This window comes from Leucopleurus acutus (assembly GCF_964270905.1).
Source record: "Leucopleurus acutus genome assembly, chromosome: 1".
NCBI classification, from domain to species: Eukaryota; Metazoa; Chordata; class Mammalia; order Artiodactyla; family Delphinidae; genus Leucopleurus; species Leucopleurus acutus.
In genome coordinates this window covers 190241236-190257080 of record NC_139142.1, presented here as the reverse complement: position 1 = coordinate 190257080, position 15845 = coordinate 190241236, and the positions used below count along the sequence as shown (strand labels likewise).

Sequence of the window (15845 nt, the reverse complement as noted above, 5' to 3'; positions counted from 1 at the left end):
AAAGAGGAAAGAGATTTGAAAGTATTTTCAGTAGCACCACAGGGTTAAAAAGCCAGAAAGAGTAGAAGCAATTCACTCTAGAAAAGTGGATGGACAGAGGACAGAAAGAGAAAATGAGCAAAAGTTAAGAAGAAACTAGGAGTTACTTTAAAAAGTGTTTTGTGAGTTTTTTGGGGTTTTTTTTTCCCCCCAAGATGGGTGATCATGCTCTTATGCTGATAACAAAAAGTCCACAGAGAAGGAAAGGCTCTTTGAGGATAAAGGTTAAGAGACAGGAATCTCTATAAACCAGTGGGGTTCTGAACCAGGGGTGATTCTGCTTCACAGGAGACATATGACAATGTCTGGACACATTTTTGGTTGTCAAAACTAGGAGGTACTACTGGCATCTAGTAGGTAATGGCCAGGGATGCTGCTAAACATTGTACAATGCACAAGCCAGCTCCTCACAACTAAGAATTATCTGGCCCATAGAGTTAATAGCAATGGAGGCTGAGAAATCTTATAATAAACCAGGGCTCTTGGGAGGGTGGGAGGGAATAAGACCTCAAGAACTTGACACTATAAACAAGAGGAAAGCAGAAAAAAAGAACCTAAGTATGCCATAGTCAAAAAAATTTTTTTGAGAAAACACAGTGGTTATATCAACAGTAAAATTTACTTTGTTCTAAAGAATATAAATATTATTGATTCATAATAAATAGAAGTACCTATAATCTTCAAACAAGGGGAATACAAAAATTGGGACATTTTTAAAGGCCTTACAACTATAATTGAGGCTCCTAAGATCCTTTTTATATCTACAATTTCTCCAGAATAATGATAATTTGTCCACTTAACAAATACATTCATTCCACAAACATCTGAGAGCTCACTGTTTGCCAGACATTATTCTAAGCCCTAGAGATACAAAGCCATTCGAGATATGTGGTCTCCGCCTTCAAGAAGCTTAGTGGAAAAAAGAGACAATTACAAAAGACCGTGAAGAGTATAATGATAGAGATATCCTCAGGAGGCTGTGAGTGCATAAAGAGGGTTATCTCACCCAGACCTGGAGTGAGAAAGGATGAGGTCAAAAAGCGAACTGGAAGAGATGGGTGCCTTTAAAGCTAATTTCTAAAGGAGCTGGAGGACAGAGGTGAAGGGCATTCTGAGGAAGAAACATGCGCCACAGAGCCAGGTAGATTCTAAGAACTTATAAGTGCCATCCGTGTAGCTTAAGCAAGAAATGAGGCTAAAAAATAAGCAGGAACCAAATCAAGAAGAACATTAAAAGTTAAAATGTTAGGGCTTCCCTGGTGGCGCAGTGGTTGACAGTCCACCTGCCGATGCAGGGGACACAGGTTCGTGCCCCGGTCTGGGAAGATCCCACATGCTGCAGAGCGGCTGGGCCCGTGAGCCATGGCCGCTGAGCCTGCGCGTCCGGAACCTGTGCTCACAACGGGAGAGGCCACAACAGTGAGAGGCCCGCATACCGCAAAAAAAAAAAAAAAAAAAAGAAAGAAAGATGGACCACAAAGAACAAAATAAGGAAACAGAGAGAATCTTAGAAACCACCTAAGAGAATTTCAAAGGAAAAGGTCAAATGATTCTATTGATCATTTAAGGTAAGGCCAGAAAAAGAAGTCATGAAAAGTAACAAGAAATTTTGGCAAGATAACTCTTTTAAGAAGTTTGGCTGTGGAGGACAGAAAAGAGCACATAAATGCAGTGAATATTTATAAACCTACATTCCAAAGGACAGGCCCGTAGGTGAAGAAAAAAAATTGTTTTAAGTTGTTTACCCCATAGTTCTTTCAACAAATACTTATTGAGGTTCTAATAATAATTTTTAAAAAGGCAATGAAGATGGCAAAGAACAGAAAGGAATTCATCCTTCAAAGAATTTATAGTCTCACAGCACAGCTAATAAGTACTCCCAAGCTACTATGATACAGGAGGGAAATGCTAAATACCATAAGGACATATGATACAAAAAACGACTTAAGTTCAGAGGAAGAGACTAGGGTGGAAGAGTTCCAGAGAGAAGTACTTGAACTCAGCTTTTTCAAAGTACCTTAAAAGGTAGAGTGCTGATTTTTTTTTAATGTCGAAAAGCATACTATACGTGGAATCTCCAATTCCCAAAACCAAAAGGCAAAAGCGAGCTGGAGGCAGTAGGCTGAAATCACAACAGGACAAGTTTTTGACTGAGACAAACGTCCTGGCTCTCCCAACCTTGTGATCTTAAACTTTGTGAGCCTCCATACTGTTCTTTTCTAAGAACCAAGATAATAGCTACCTTACAGGTTTTTGGGAATACTCATGTAAAGGCTCTAACAGTGCCTAATACAGAGTAAGTTGCCATAAATGGTAGCTATAGCTATTTTAGAGTTAGCGCTCTAGTTAAAAATTTATCTTTAAGTCAGGGAAGTATAGTATTTTAATTGTCAGGTCCTCTACTGTCCGTACTACACTTTGAAAACTGCAAATACCATTACCACATGCAATAATATATCATGAAAGTATAATACTGAAAAGCAAAACTGTGGTGTGTTTGAGGATCTTCAATCCCTAAACTTAAGTCTGTTTTCTAACTGCATTAGCTTGATCTTAAATGGGAAACTGCACAGCTAAAAACGCAGCAATCACACTTTGAAACTGGTACTCAGGTTACTGTAATAAAATAGAACAAATCAAAATTTTCCTTTCCTATCAAGTCAGGAAAGCATGGAATTCTAAATCTTTTTCTGAAAATGCGGATCACTGGCTCTCCTCAACTCCCTCATACCCCGGGTACGATGGTACAGCATTAACCGTTCACTAAGACCTCTAGATCCTTTTTCAGAAGGCAAATAATCCTCCTTAGATTGTTCTGTACCTGCTTTCTATTTAACTTCACTCTATTTTCATCTTTTACAAGTTATATGCTATTTTAATCTAAATCAAGGTGACATTCATCTAATTAAATAGAACTGAATCCTGCAATGCACAAGCTCAAGGAAAATACCCTCAAATTCACCTGTTCAGGATACAATACTGTGCACCTGCCGTTCAGGGCAGTTGTACCGGTTTACACTTTCCACCAACAGAGACCAAGTGCCTCTTTTCCACCTCACACTCAATTTTATCTAGTCCTTAGATCTTTGTTAATCCAATGGGCAAACAAAGGTGCACTACCACACTTTTACCTGTGTGTAACCAGGCGTGGGAGGACGTGTGGAATGAGCACTGTCAGGAGGAGCGCTCCTCGTGTGGCATGAATTTTGGCGAATGGAACTGGAGAGAGAGGAGGCCCGGACTTAGGACCAGCCCGGGTCAGCTGTCGCATGTGACAGTGGCGGTGAGGACGGAGACCTGCTCACCCACCCACGGGCGCCCGAGGGAGAGAAGCAGCGCAGGTATAACGTGCAGCTGTCCCAAAAAAGGCTCCCCTCTGAGGTTCTTAGGGTCAGCGCGTGCCAGACAGACCGTGCTTGCGTCTCCTCCTCTGTCCGAAGTTTCCTTGGGTTCCTCACAGATGTCTTTGCACCCTTCAGGTCTCGGCTCAAATGGCACCTTCTCAGAGAGGACTTCCTTGACCACCCTATTGAGTACTGCAACCCCCTCACTGCCTCCATCTACTCCCCTGCTTTATTTTTCTCCATACTCATTATCACATTTATCATTCTGCATGTTTTCCTTATTCCTTTTGTTCACTGTCTTTCCCATGTCCCTCTGGAATGTACTCTCCATGAGGATGGGAGTCTGCTTTGTTCACTGCCTTATTCCCAGTATTGTACTTAGAGCAGTGTCAGGCATACTAGATTTGCAATACATGTTTATCATTATCATTCAGTACTGAATGAGTAAATTCTATTTGGCAAGGCAGTATAGCTTAGTAATTAAACTTGCAGGATGGGGCTCATTTGGACCTCAGATCAGCTGCGTGACTTTGGACAAGCAACTTAACTTCCCTAAGCTTCTTTCCTTAAAGGTGAAGTGGGGGGCTTCCCTGGTGGCACAGTGGTTAAGAATCTGCCTGCCAATGCAGGGGACACGGATTCGAGCCCTGGTCTGGGAGGATCCCACATGCCAGGGAGCAACTAGGCCCGTATGTCACAACTACTGAGCCTGCACTCTAGAGTCCGCAAGCCACAATTACTGAAGCCTGCATGCCACAACTATTTAAGCCTGCATGCCACAACTACTGAAGCCCGCATGCCTAGAGCCCGTGATCCGCAACAAGAGGAGCCACAGCAATGAGAGACCCACGCAGCACAGCGAAGAGTAGCCCCTGCTTGCTGCCGGTAGAGAAAGCCCACATGCAGCAGCGAAGACCCAATGCAGCCATACATACATACATACATACATAAATCTATTTTAAAAAACAAAAAAACGAGGTGAAGTGAGGTTCGTAAGAACACCTTGTCCTTTATTGGGTTGTAAGGATTAAATGCCTGGCACACACTAGACACTTAGAGGCTATTGTTATGTTTCATAAGCTGTGTAGACTAGGAGTCTTGATTTATCTTCTCTGTTTCTAGGCTGCTCATTTGAGGCAAGTGTGCATGTGTGTGCAAATGTGTGTGTGTGCACACATACGATCTAGCAAATTTATCATGCTGTGAACGAACTAGGCCACCTTCACAGGTACTTTTAAGAACTGGAGTTATCAGCACAGACAGTCCCCATTTTTTACTCATGACAATGGGATGTTTTATAATAAAGACACTGTAAATCAACTATATTTCAACAAAAAAAAATTTTTAAAGGATGAAATGAAAAACGAACAAAAAAGAAACAAAGATGCAGAATGATACAGAGAGTGGCAGTAACATACTGATTCATTTATCCATCCACCCAAGAAATATTTATTTCATATGTACTAAAAGACAGGCACTGTGCTAAGAGCAGAGAATAAAGTAGGGAACAAGACAGAAAAGATCTCTGTTCTCCAGGAATATACAATTAGGGAGGCAAACATCAAAACAAACACATGGGACTTCCCTGGTCAAGACTCCATGCTCCCAATGCAGGGGGCCCGGGTTTGATCCCTGGTCAGGAACTAGATCCCACATGCATGCTGCAACTAAGAGTTCGCATGCCACAACTAAGGAGCCCGTGAGCTGCAACTAAGGAGCCTGCTGGCAGCAGCTAAGACCCAGAGTAACCAAATAAATAAGTAAAAAAATAAAATATTAAAAAAAACAAACACGACTATAAATTGTTGCAAACACTATATGATGGAAGAGAAAGGGTATAATGAGGGTGAAAAATTAAGAAGCAGAAAAGATCTGTCTGAAGAAATGATATAATAAGACCTAAAGGTTAGGTATGTAGTTGTTAACTGAACAAAGAATGAAGCAGAAAAGCTCGTTCAAAAAACAAGTTAAGGGCTTCCCTGGTGGCGCAGTGGTTGAGAGTCCGCCTGCCGATGCAGGGGACGCAGGTTCGTGCCCCAGTCCGGAAAGATCCCACATGCTGCAGAGTGGCTGGGCCCGTGAGCCATGGCCGCTAGGCCTGCGTGACCAGAGCCTGTGCTCCGCAGCGGGAGAGGCCGCAACAGTGAGAGGCCCACATACCGCAAAAAAAAAAAAAAAAAAGACAAGTTAAAAAAAAAGGTAATATGGCTAAAGTATAGTGGAGAGAGTGGTAGAAGACAAGGTTAGAGAGGGGAAGTAGATCTCACAGGACCTTGTAAGCCATGTAGAGGTGTTTAGAATTTAAGATCAATAGGAAGGGGACTTCTCTGGTGGTGCAGTGGTTAAGAATCCACCTGCCAATGCAGGGGACACGGGTTCAAGCCCTGGTCCAGGAAGATCCCACATGCTGCAGAGCAACTAAGCCTGTGTGCCACAACTACTGAGCCTGCACTCTAGAGCCACAAGCCACAACTACTGAAGCCTGCGTGCCTACAGCCCATGCTCCGCAACAGGAGAAACCACCACAATGAGAAGCCCACACACCACAACGAAGAGTAGTCCCCGCTCTCTGCAACTACAGAAAAGCCTGTGTGCAGCAACAAAGACCCAATGCAGCCAAAAATAAATAAATAAATATTTTTTAAAAAGATCAATGGGAAGACAATAAAGACGAATAGTGAGAACTGGATTTTTAAAATATCATCCCTCTAACTGCTGTGTAGCAAATGAATAGAAAGGAGGAAGAGTGGAAACAGAAAGATCATTTAAGAGGCTATTACATAAACTAGATGAAAGATTATGATCCTCTAAAAATGGTAGTGGAACTGACCATGGAGAAAGATGTGTCTGAAGTGCATCTACAAGTTAAAATCACCTAAACTTGATAAGCTATACTTGGTAGACAGTGTAAAGTATTTTGCATCAATCCCAATTTCGTTCATTATGTGTTGTTTCTTTTGAATTTACCCATAAAGACAACACATACTCATTATTAAAATTTTTAAGTAGATGGGAAAGTAGGAAAAAAAAATCAACCACAGAGACTGTTAATATTTTTATATATTTTCAAACTTTTTGGTGCAGAGTTTACGGTTTTGCTCTATATAGTTGCCTATATACTGGACATAGAATTTTTAATCCTCTTACACTTACCATACATATTTTCTGATTTCATTTTAAAATATTTTTAAATGTTTTGAATATCATTTTGATATCAATTGAATACTGCAGAGTTGACCTGATTGTACAATATTCTACAAATATTTATGCACCTAATATGCCCAGATACAATACTTCCTGCTAAAGATGCTACAAAGAAGAAAACAGATACCATCCTTGCACTCGTGGAGCTTAAAGTAAAGGAGTCACACGTTAAATAATCACACAAATATTAGTGCTATGATGAAAAAGTAGAATGTGCTATGACAGAATACGAGGGGTAACTTAAGATTAGCAGTACCAAAAACAAAAAAAACAAAAAAAGAAAAGAAAAATTCGCAGTAAAGGGTAGGCCTTTGTAAAGTGACACATAAACTAAAAGGAAGTCCTTAGGGGAAGTTCTAATTTTACTTGCCTAGACCTCTTTCCCATTTCTTTTCCAAATAGCACCCTATTTTCTATTAGGGAAGTACCCGTCCTCCACTTCATGCACTCCTGGCCCAGGGATGAACATGTAATCCAATCTGAGGCGAACCGTCTCTGCTGGGAACTTACACCTTGAATGCATGCTCATAAGGGCAGAGAATGATCAGACCTAAGTTAGTCTAATGGTAATAATATTAGGAGTCTATTAGTTCTTGTTCACCTTGCCCTTTAAACTACCCTTATTTCTCTCCTCCAAAAGTTTTAGAGTAAGGTCTTTCTACTAATTCTCTAAAATAACTGTATATATCCAATAAATTACTTTTTGCTTACATTCGACAGAACCTACTTCTGTGGCTTACATACAATGGACCCTAACAGACACAGCCACTGTGGTATAATAAACAAAGAAACAAGATACTCAAAATGAAGCTAGGGACTTCCCCCAGTGGTCCAGTGGTTAGGACCGCTGAAGGGGGATTAGGACCCATTCCAAGCTTCCAGTGCAGGAGGTGTAGGTTTGATCCCTGCTTGGAGAACTAAAAAAACAAAAGAAGCTAGAATCCAGCCCAGGAGTCAGCTCAGGTAAAACCTTGCAGGCCATAAAGGACTTCCCAATTTTGTAGTAATGGAAAGCCATTAAAGCGTCTTAACCAAGAGTGACAAGATGATAATAGTATTTTTAAGAGATCACTTTGAATACAAAGTGAACAATGCCTTAAAAGAAAACAGAAGAGTAGAATCAGGGAGATAAATTAGGTCGTTACTGCAATACTTTACACAAAAGATTTTTTTTTTTAGTTTCATTTATTTATTTATTTATTTTTGGCTGTGTTGGGTTTTCGTTGCTGCACACAGGCTTTCTCTAGTTGCGGCGAGTGGGGGGCTACTCTTTGTTGCAGTGCGCGGGCTTCTCATTGCAGTGGCTTCTCTCATTGTGGAGCACGGGCTCTAGGCACGTGGGCTTCAGTAGCTGTGGCACGTGGGCTCAGTAGCTGTGGCTCACAGGCTCTAGAGCACAGGCTCAGTACTTGTGGCACATGAGCTTAGTTGCTCCGCGGCATGTGGGATCTTCCCAGGCCAGGGATCGAACCCGTGTCCCCTGCATTGGTAGGCAGATTCTCAACCACTGCACTACTGGGGAAGCCCTACACAAAAGATTTTAAGTAACTTAAATTTGGTGAGAATTATGGAGTGACCAAAGCAGAGGCTCAGGAGTGAGTCCCAAGGAATTTCAACACCAAATCAGGATAAAGGAGAAGTCACAAAAAACTAAAAAGAAATGGTCAAAACAGTAGGACAACCAAGTTAGGGAAAGTGGAAAAAGAAGAGAAGGGGAAGTGATGTAAGATGATCATGTAAGAAGAAAACTGAAAAATACTCACTTGGACTTGACAGTGTGAAAGCTATTCCTGACCCAAGTGGAGTAGTAGTTGCAGAAGCCAATATGAAGTGGTTTTAAAAAATCAGTCAATCAATCAATGGGGGAATTTCTGTTTCTGGCAACAAGGCAGACTCGACAACCTAAAAACCTTCCTAATTAAAAGTACCTAAATGTGAATAGTTAAACCCACAAAAAAAAAAAATTAAGGGGTCCAAATAAAAAGGAAAGGCTTTAACAGCTGCCCTAAAGCAGCCAGCCTATGTCAGGAGCCTAGGACCTTTGGCTTTAATGCCCACCACAAGGAAAAGAGATAAAACCTTGGGTCTCCGATGGCGGGAAAGCTGAAATTGATGAGACCCTGATTATATAGTTTAGACTTTCCCATGGCTACACTTTCAGGGGAAAACTAACCCATCCCTTCTCCACTCCACACCCAAAGACCCCCACAAAACACAAAACCCCCAAATCACGGCATACACAGGGAGAAAAATAAAATAAGGAAGTTTGTCCAATTTGATCTGAGCTTTGGATAGAGGACAGAAGATCTGCCTTGAGAATTTACAGCCACAGCCTTGTCTTCAAATAGGTTTTGGGTCTGAACTTACACCATCTGCCTGGTCTGGTAAATCCCAAATGCTGAATCAATATAAGGGGTCAGGCAGTACCGTCACTTGAATATATTAGCAGAAGCAAACGCAAAACCTCTTTGAAGGGATATATCCTCAACCCAGGCTAGAAAATGAGTTTGCAATCCAAAATTAGAAAACATGGAAAGAACAATCCCCTTGATCACAAGTTAGCGGACATTAAGATTTGACTATCTTCTAAGAACCTTAGAAAACAGAAAACAGCAAATAAAGATTATGAGATAAAGATTTTAAATGATTAAGAACCTAAGAGAAGAAATCAAAAATATGAGAAAGGAACAACATTCTATATAAAAAAGAAGAACCTGGGATATCCTTCTGTGGTAAGCAGAATTCCCCAAGTTTCCCATCTCCTGGTTATTCAATCAAACACTAATCTAGGTACTGCTCTGAAGGCACTTGGCAGATTGAATTAAGGTACTCATCAGCTGACCTTAAAATAGGTGGATTATTCTGAATATGAGGGTGGGCCCAGTGTAATTGAATGAGCCCTTAAAAACCAAAGAAGGGCAGAAGAGTCAGTGGGAGATGCAGCAGAGAAAAGCAAGGGAAATGTGGCAGAAGGGGATGTCAAGAGAGACTCTAGGTGTGAAAAGGATTCAAATCATCACCTTTTCTGGCTCTAAGATATAGAGACACATGTGCAAGGCTGGGAGAGAAGGCTCTAAGAGCTAAGGGAGGCCCTTAACTGACCGGAAATGGTGACCTTGGTTCTACCACTCCAAGGAAAGAACTAGATTCCACCAACAACCTGAATGAGCTTGGAAGTGGGTTGTTCCCAGAGCCTCCTGACAGTAAGAGCTGGCCAACACTGTGACATCAGCCTTGTGAGAATCTAAGCAGAGAAACCAACTTACCCAACCCAGACTTCTGACTGTGCACTAAGAAATTTGTCTGGTTTTAAGCTGCTAATATTTGTGGTAATTTGGTAGAGCAGCAAGAGAAAACTAATCTACTTGCAGTGTCAGAAAGTAAAGAAGCATTAAAAGAATAGAGGGGACATATCAAAAGGACATGGAGTCAGCTTACAGGGCTCCCAATGCCTAATTGTGAACAATCTAAGCATCACAACAAATGGATTATAACCCATACAAATCCGCAAGTCCATACTGAAATAAACTGAAAGTTTGATGAGGAATGGAATATTTACATAGTCTCACAGTTTATTCCACAAAATACTAATTATAAGGGGGAAAGAAAACCTTTTCATTGGAAAAGTCTCATTATATGCCATGTGACAAAATGCAATGGAAAGATCACTTCTAAAATATATAACCCTGGGACTTCCCTGGCGGTCCAGTGGTTAAGAATCCACACTTCCACCACAGGGGGCACGGGTTGGATCCCTGGTCGGGAACTAAGATCCCTGCGTGCCACGTGGTGCGGCCAACAACAACAAAAAATAAGATAAAACAAATAGCCTGAACCTAGTAACTTAAAAAAAATCCAAAACAACTGGCCTATAATCCTCAAAAATTTAGGCAGCTGTCAAAACTCAGATGGTGTCTAAAGACTAGATGCTACTAATATGGCGATATTAATTTCCTGTTCTTGATAGCTGTACCATGATTTTGGAGGAGAATATCCTTGTTTGTAAGAAATACTTAGGTATTAAGGGCTGATGGGGCACTATGAGTGTAACTTACTCTCAAATGGTTGAGGAAAATAAAGTTCTCTATATTTGCAATTTTTCTATACGTTTGACACTGTTTCAAAATAAAAATATTTTTAGATGTGAGGAAAGAGCTAAACACTCTTAAAAAACAAGAAAGAAAAACAAAACCAGACCAGGTCCATTAAAAAAAACAACAACAAAGAATTCCTAAAATTTAAAAACACATTCACTAAATAGAAACAATTAATTAATAGAGCTAAAGAAATGATGAGTGAACAAAAAAGAGTTAAAGAAATTACACAGATACAGCACAGAGAGATTAAGAAGTGGAAATTATAAACAAGAGGGTAAGGGACATGAAAGACAGATGAAAATCTAAAAAAAATTGCTCAAGAATAGAAAGAATAAGAAGAGTAATAATTTAAGATATAATGGCTACAACTGTGTTCAGAATTGATAACAGACATGAATTCCCTCAATGAGGAAGTACAAGAAGATCTTAAACAAGGGAGTGTGGGGAAAACAATGTGAGGTTTAGGCACACAAATAGGAATGTGGGATTAAAGACAGTTTGGGGGCTTCCCTGGTGGCGCAGTGGTTGGGAGTCTGCCTGCTGATGCAGGGGACGCGGGTTTGTGCCCTGGTCCAGGAGGATCCCACGTGTCACGGAGCGGCTGGGCCCGTAAGCCATGGCCGCTGGGCCTGCGCGTCTGGAGCCTGTGCTCCGCAACGGGAGAGGCCACAGTAGTGAGAGGCCTGTGTACCACAAAAAAAAAGAAAAAAGACAGTTTGGGTTTTTTGGTGTTTTTTCCAAGAGGAAAAGACTAGAGCATGTTTAGATGTAGATGGGCAAAGATAAGTGATAGTGAAAGAGACAGTAAGGAAACTAAAATGGCAAGGTCTCTGAGAGGGCAAAAAAGGATGGATGAGATCCAGACCATAAGTAATGATTAGCCTTTGAGTGTAGGCAGGACTAGAAAGAAGGAAAAGAAGACGGACACAAATCAAGTAGGTTGCAGAACTGAGTTATGAGAAGATCAAGGTTTTTCTGGGAGTAAGAGGCAAAGACATCTAATACACTGGGGATGCGGAAAGGGGAGGAAAAGTTTTAAAAAAAGAACAATCAGGGGCTTCCGGGAAGATTGCAGAAGAGTAAGACGCGGAGATCACCTTCGTCCCCACAGATACACCAGAAATACATCTACACGTGGAAAAACTCCTACAGAACACCTACTGAACAATGGCAGAAGACCTCAGACCTCCCAAAAGGCAAGAAATCCCCCACGTACCTGGGTAGGGCAAAAGAAAAAAGAATAAACAGAGACAAAAGGATGGGGACGGGACCTGCACCAGTGGGAGGGAGCTGTGAAGGAGGAGAGGTTTCCACACACTAGGAAGCCCCTTCGCAGGCAGAGACTGTGGGTGGCGGAGGGGGGAAGCTTCAGAGCCGCGGAGGAGAGCGCAGCAACAGGGGTGCGGAGGGCAAGGCGGGGAGATTCTCGAACAGAGGATCAGTGCCGATCGGCACTCACCAGCCCGAGAGGCTTGTCTGCTCACCCGCCGGGGAGGGCGGGGCTGGGAGCTGAGGCTCGGGCTTCTGTCAGAGCGCAGGGAGAGGACTGGGGATGGCGGCGTGAACACAGCCTAAAGGGGGCTAGTGCGCCACAGCGAGCCGAGAGGGAGTCCGGGAAAAAGTCTGGAGCTGCCGAAGAGGCAAGAGACTTTTTCTTCCCTCTTTGTTTCCCGGTGCGCGAAGAGAGGGGATTAAGAGCGCTGCTTAAAGGAGCTCCAGAGACAGGCGCGAGCTGTGGCTAACAGCGCGGACCCCAGAGACCGGCATGAAATGCTAAGGCTGCTGTTGCCGCCACCAAGAAGCCTGTGTGCGAGCACAGGTCACTATCCACACCCCACTTCCGGGGAGCCTGTGCAGCCCACAACTGACAGGGTCCGAGGATCCAGGGACAACTCCTCTGGGAGAGAACGCACAGCGCGCCTCAGGCTGGTGCAACGTCACGCTGGCCTCTGCAGCCACAGGCCCCACCCTCCTTCCCCCCCGCCCCGGCCTGAGGGCCTGAGTGAGCCAGAGCCCCGGAATCAGCCGCTCCTTTAACCCCTTCCTGTCTGAGCGAAGAACAGACGCCCGCCCTCCGGTGACCTACGAGCAGAGGCGGGGCCAAATCCAAAGCTGAGCCCCCGGAGATGTGAGAACAAAGAAAAGAAAGGGAAATCTCTCCCAGCAGCCTCAGAAGCAGCGGATTAAAGCTCCACAATCAACTTGATGTACCTGCATCTGTGGAATACCTGAATAGACAACGAATCATCCCAAATTGAGGAGATGGACTTTGAGAGAAAGATTTATGATTTTTTTACCCTTTTCCTCTTTTTGTGAGTGTGTATGTGTATGCTTCTGTGTGAGATTTTGTCTGTATAGCTTTGCTTCCACCATTTGTCCTAGGGTTCTATCCGTCGGGTTTTTTTTTCTTAATAATCATTTTTTTATTTTAATAACTTTATTATATTTTATCTTACTCGATTTTATTTTACTTTATTTCCTTTCTTTTTTTCACTCCTTCCCTCCTTCCTTCTGTCCTCCCTCCCTCCGTTCTTACTTTCTTTCGTTCTACTTCTACTGATTCTTTCTTTCTACTTTTTCTCCCTTTTATTCTGAGCTGTGTGGATGAAAGGCTCTTGGTGCTGGAGCCAGTAGTCAGTGCTGTACCTCTAAGGTGGGAGAGCCAACTTCCGGACACTGGTCCACAAGAGACCTCCCAGCTCCACATAATATCAAACGGAGAAAATCGCCCAGAGATCTCCATCTCAACACCAGCACCCAGCTTCACTCAACGACCAGCAAGCTACAGTGCTGGACATCCTATGCCAAACAACTAGCAAGACAGGAACACAAGCCCACCCAATAGCAGAGAGGCTGCCTAAAATCATAATAAGTCCACAGACACCCCAAAACACACCACCAGATGTGGACATGCCCACCAGAGAGACAAGATCCAGCCTCATCCACCAGAACACAGGCACTAGTACCCTCCACCAGGAAGCCTACACAACCCACTGAACCAACCTTAGCCACTGGGGACACACACCAAAAACAATGGGAACTACAAACCTGCAGCCTGCAAAAAGCAGACACCAAACACAGTAAGATAAGCAAAATGAGAAGACAGAAAAACACACAGCAGATGAAGGAGCAAGATAAAAACCCACCAGACCTAACAAATGAAGAGGAAATAAGCAGTCTACCTGAAAAAGAATTCAGAATAATGATAGTAAAGATGATCCAAAATCTTGGAAATAGAATAGAGAAAATGCAAGAAACATTTAACAAGGACCTAGAAGAACTAAAGATGAAAAAAACAACCATGAACAACACATAAATGAAATGAAAAATACTCTAGATGGGATCAATAGCAAAATAACTGAGGCAGAAGAACGGATAAGTGACCTAGAAGATAAAATAGTGGAAATAACTACTGCAGAGCAGAATAAAGAAAAGAGAATGAAAAGAACTGAGGACAGTCTGAGAGACCTCTGGGACAACATTAAATGCACCAACATTCGAATTATAGGGGTTCCAGAAGAAAAAGAGAAAAAGAAAGGGACAGAGAAAATATTTGAAGAGATTATAGTTGAAAACTTCCCTAATATGGGAAAGGAAATAGTTAATGAACTCCAGGAAGCACAGAGAGTCCCATACAGGATAAATCCAAGGAGAAATACACCAAGAGACATATTAATCAAACTGTCAAAACTTAAATACAAAGAAAACATATTAAAAGTAGCAAGGGAAAAACAACAACACACAAGGGAATCCCCATAAGCTTAACAGCTGATCTTTCAGCAGAAACTCTGCAAGCCAGAAGGGAGTGGCAGGACATATTTAAAGTGATGACGGAGAAAAACCTGCAACCAAGATTACTCTACCCAGCAAGGATCTCATTCAGATTTGATGGAGAAATTAAAACCTTTACAGACAAGCAAAAGCTGAGATAGTTCAGGACCACCAAACCAGCTCTACAACAACTGCTGAAGGAACTTCTCTAGGCAAGAAACACAAGAGAAGGAAAAGACCTACAATAACGAACCCAAAACAATTAAGAAAATGGGAATAGGAACATACATATCGATAATTACTTTAAATGTAAATGGACTAAATGCTCCCACCAAAAGACACAGATTGGCTGAATGGATACAAAAACAAGACCCATATATTTGCTGTCTACAAGAGACCCACTTCAGACCTAGAGACACATACAGACTGAAAGTAAGGGGATGGAAAAAGATATTTCATGCAAATGGAAACCAAAAGAAAGCTGGAGTAGCAATTCTCATATCAGACAACATAGACTTTAAAATAAAGACTATTAGAAGAGACAAAGAAGGACACTACATGATGATCAAGGGATCGATCCAAGAAGAAGATATAACAATTGTAAATATTAATGCACCCAACATAGGAGCACCTCAATACATAAGGCAAATACTAACAGGCATAAAAGGGGAAATTGACGGTAACACATTCATAGTAGGGGACTTTAACACCCCACTATCACCAATGGACACATCACCCAAAATGAAAATAAATAAGGAAACACAGCTTTAAATGATACATTAAACAAGATGGACTTAACTGATATTTATAGGACACTCCATCCAAAAAAAACAGAATACACATTTTTCTCAAGTGCTCATGGAACATTCTCCAGGATAGATCATATCTTGGGTCACAAATCAAGCCTTGGTAAATTTAAGAAAACTGAAATTTTATCAAGTATCTTTTCTGATCACAACGCTATGACTAGATATCAATTACAGGAAAAGATCTGTAAAAAACACAAACACATGGTGGCTAAACGATACACTAATTAATAACGAAGTGATCACTGACGAAATCAAAGAGGAAATTTAAAAATACCTAGAAGCAAAAGACAATGAAGACACGACAACCCAAAATCTATGGGATGCAGCAAAAGCAGGTCTAAGAGGGAAGTTTATAGCAATACAATCCTACCTTAAGAAAAGAAACAGGAAACATCTCGAATAAACAAGTCACCTTGCACCTAAAGCAATTAGAGAAAGAAGAACAAAAAAACCCCAAAGTGGGCTTCCCTGGTGGCGCAGTGGTTGAGAGTCCGCCCACCGATGCAGCGGACACGGGTTCGTGCCCCGGTCCGGGAAGATCCCACATGCCGCAGAGTAGCTGGGCCAGTGAGCCATGGCCG

At 42.1% G+C, this 15845-nt stretch overlaps 1 protein-coding gene across 6 annotated transcripts in view; it reads right to left on the bottom strand.

Moving 5' to 3' along the window:
- The window catches only part of MLLT10 (MLLT10 histone lysine methyltransferase DOT1L cofactor), a 248288-nt gene that overhangs the window by 29998 nt on the left and 202445 nt on the right, over positions 1–15845 (bottom strand). The window lies entirely within an intron of this gene.